At 33.8% G+C, this 3890-nt stretch overlaps 1 non-coding gene across 1 annotated transcript; it reads right to left on the bottom strand.

Annotated features, from left to right (window-relative positions):
* Positions 1-3340: 3340 nt before the first annotated feature.
* Positions 3341-3422, bottom strand: TRNAS-AGA (transfer RNA serine (anticodon AGA)). The gene has a single exon. It is a non-coding gene; the product is annotated as a tRNA-Ser (tRNA).
* Between the last annotated feature and the right edge of the window lie 468 nt (positions 3423-3890).

Genomic DNA, 3890 nt, shown 5'->3' with positions numbered 1-3890 from the left:
GGTTTTACTCGCGTGATTCTACACGAGTACAGTGGAGTTACTCGTGTAGAACCACGCGAGTAGATAAATGTAATTTTGATTGAAAAATATTAAAAAAATCACGAACAAAAAAAAAATATTCATCTTCTCGTGTGATTTTGCACTAACACATGACATGTGGTCGCGCAAAATCACACGACCACAACAAAAAACTAAAATTTTCAAGTACTCGTGTGATATTAGGCGAGCACATGCCATGTGCTCGCGTAAGATCACACGAGTACTTGAAGATTCGAGAAAAAACGAAAATATTACCTCCGAGTCTATATTTGTTGGATCCATTTCAGAAATTGTTGAATATCTAATTTTTTTTAAATGAATCTTCAAATTCAGGTTTTTAAAGGATTATAAGATTTGGAGAAAAAAAATGTAAAATGGTAAAAACTTAAAGTAAAAAGGTAAAAGATTATTTTTAAAAAATTCATGTACGCCAAAATGGCGCCTGCGTATATAACCACCATTTTTTTAAAGAACTTTTTTTTATTACAAATCTTTCGCAAAAATATTTTCACTTCATTTAGATTAAGCGGCGGATATATATGCAAGTCCACTAATCACTTTATACAAGACCACCAATAAAAAAAAAAAAAAAAAAAAAAAAAAAAAAAAAAAAAAAAAAAAAAAACTCATTTCCTTTGTGCAAGTCTAAATAAATAAATCTACAAACACCTCCATTATTGCACAATTCAAAAATAATCTTCTTCTTCTTCATCTTCACAAACCCACCAAGAACCCTAACCCCAAAACAATCAAATAATCACCGGACATTCGCAATGGAGTCAGAAAACAAGGAGATGGTGGTTTATGAGGGGGGAAAACGTAATAAGATATGTGTTACCCGTTTATTTTAACTTGTGTGTCTTTTTTTTTTTGAAAAAAAAAATCACCGATACCAAAAATCGGTATTCGTCCGATTTTTTCAAAAATAATCGGTATTCACGTGCCGATTTTACAAACAAAAATCGGTAGTATATTTGTTCAAGACCAACCAAGAAAAAAAAACGATAATGTCCGACCTGTCGCCGCTACACTACCGCCGACGCACGAACGCCGCCGCACCAACGCCGCAACGCCGACCATGGAGATCACCACCGCATCGATGCCGACATTCAACCCAACCACTTGCACACCACCACCACCAACCCACCACTTTTTGTACTAAACTTGTTGTGGTAAATTTGAAAATATTAATCGAGCATTATTCTTTGCAAACGAGCATTGATTCCTTGATAAATATGCGTGGTGAACATTAACCGATGCTTATTTCTTGTTGGGTTGCAGTGGTTTGGTCGATTTAGGATTAAATTTTGAGATTAAAATCGGAGCTGGAAAAACGGTGTGTACGCGCCGACGTTTTTTTAAAAAGTCGGCATATTCATACCATTTTTTTTTTTTGGAAAAATTGGCACTATACTACCGATTTTGGACGAATACCGATCTTGGATGAGGGCATATTCGTCCTCTTTGGTCTTGATATAAGAAAATTAGATAAATTTGTGGGCTTGAACTAAGGAACTTTTATATGTGTGTTTGAACAAAGAAAAAATTGGGCTTGCATATATCCGCCGCCTTTTTGTAATTTTCAAACTTAGATCAAACGGTGTTAATGTCAAAAGTCTGAAAACTAACGGCGAGGACCACATTGAGACAATTTTCATGTACATGTGAGTAAATCGATGCAATGCGATGCAATTGAGAGTAGAAGGGGATAAACTGATATCGAGCCAAAGTACAAGGAGGAAAAGTGAAATTTACTCTTTTGATTATTCTTTCTTTTTCTCTTGATTCTTTTCCGATCGAGATGTATAATATCCTGTTCATAAATTAACGAAAATGTGCAACAACTCTATTTGCCTATGTCGTTTATGAGTCTTTTCCTTTTTTTGCGTATATAGATAGGCAAATTAGGGGGAAGACAAGAAGCTTCCTTAGAATAATAATTCCAAACAGAAGCTAAACCACGAGCAAGAGAGTTGTCTTGTCTTGTCTTGCATATTTAGAAAAAAGACGGAACTAACCAGGGCCGGTTTTGAGGGGAGGTGAAGTAGGCGGTCGCCTAGAGTCCTCGGATTTTTTCAAAGATTTAGGGCCCCCAAATTTTTTTATACCTTTTATATATGAACATTTATTGAAAAAAATATTATAGTATATATATAATTATTGAGAACCTTAACTCATAAACATATATAAATCAAGGATTCTTACTTGTTTTTATAATTCGTCTAATCAAGGGGGGCCTAATTATTAAATTTATAATGTATTAGTTATTTATTTATAAATATATTCACTTATTTTAGTGGTACTTCATGCAAATTATCCTTAAAAAAAATCGGGGGTGCTGCCCCCGAACCCCCGTAAACTTTAACCTACTATATCACAAATTTATAGCTTTGCCACTAGCTACGTACCTTACAAAATTGAGTTAACATAGAGTTTATCACCTGTTTCTGATTTTTATTTTTATTTTATTTTATTGTAGATTATAGAAGGGCCCCATTTTAAGCCGTCTTGAATCTTGCCTAGGGCCCCTAAAATCTTAGGAACGGCCCTGGAACTAACCACAGTTCAGGTCATTCGCCTCCTAAATAGAAAACGAACTTAGGGCATTAGCGGAATTTAAAGGCATGCATGCATGCAGTTTGTTGGAAAACCCAAGAAAAATAAAACCCTAGCCTAGCTATAGAAGCATTGGCCTGGTTGACTCGCATGTCTGAGAATAATCATCATCAAGATGAAGATTACAATTCTACCCCTGATGTAACCGTCTAACCGACAATATGCTCAAACTTCTTGGCAGGCGGAGAAAGTCGAAACGGTACCCACGGTAAAGTAAAAAAAAAAAAAAAAAAAAAAAAAAAAAAAAAAAAAAAAAGTAGTGGTGGTTACTACTCGAGTATAGATATAATCCTTTTATTCAGAATAAATAAGAGTTAATTCACGCGTACACCTCAGGCTGATTTGCTTGATCAAATTTTGTGAACTAGTAATTAACCATTAGGAGAGTTTTTAGTTGAATTATGTGCGGAACGCAACATTCGTAGTGTTTTGTGTTATTTACTATAGTACCATACTTGTTTACTCGAATCAATTAAATTATTGATCATGTAAATGGTAGTTTATCAAATTAGTTTAAGGATCGAGTTGAGTTCAATTTGGATATTTTTAAGAAATCAATGTTTCGTTAGATTTCCGAGATTTAAATGAATATATATTTGATATATAGAACTTGGTATTAACGAGAGAGAGAGAGAGAGACCAAGATTTGTAAATAAAAAGTGTACTTGTAATAAGATCAAAAAAGCGTGGACGGCAGGATTCGAACCTGCGCGGGCAAAGCCCACATGATTTCTAGTCATGCCCGATAACCACTCCGGCACGTCCACATTCGTATAGATTAGGTTCCGTTGTATTTATCTAATTATTATATGTTGTCCTTTTTATTACATCATACCGTTTAATTACCTCAACAGAAGACTAATGATGCTCTGATTCTCTTTATGAAGAGCAATAGAGCATTAGGCAAATTAAGATGAAAGTTTAGGGAAGTTAAATCAATATGTACGAATTGACGAGGTTTTCGTCCCCGAATTAAACTTACCCATTTGGAGCGAATTTGGGTAAGCTAAATAGTTTTAGGAGGAGCAATGATACATTCGAAAATTCTGAATAGAGTAACGGGTTTTAATTAAAATAATTAATTTTAGTTTTTTAAATTACTTAAGTTATCATTTTGCTTCTTTTTTCGCCTATTTTCACCATTTCATTTAGAGTATTACATTTTAATTTTGAGAAGATGTTTATTATAAATATGCCATTATAATATCATAGAACTTAATTAGATATATTATTTT

Source organism: Erythranthe guttata, chromosome 14 (genome assembly GCF_056151865.1).
Source record: "Erythranthe guttata isolate IM_541 chromosome 14, IM_541, whole genome shotgun sequence".
Classification (NCBI taxonomy): domain Eukaryota; kingdom Viridiplantae; phylum Streptophyta; class Magnoliopsida; order Lamiales; family Phrymaceae; genus Erythranthe; species Erythranthe guttata.
Note: the sequence above shows the minus strand (reverse complement) of the source record. Positions and strands in the feature narration are given on the sequence as shown.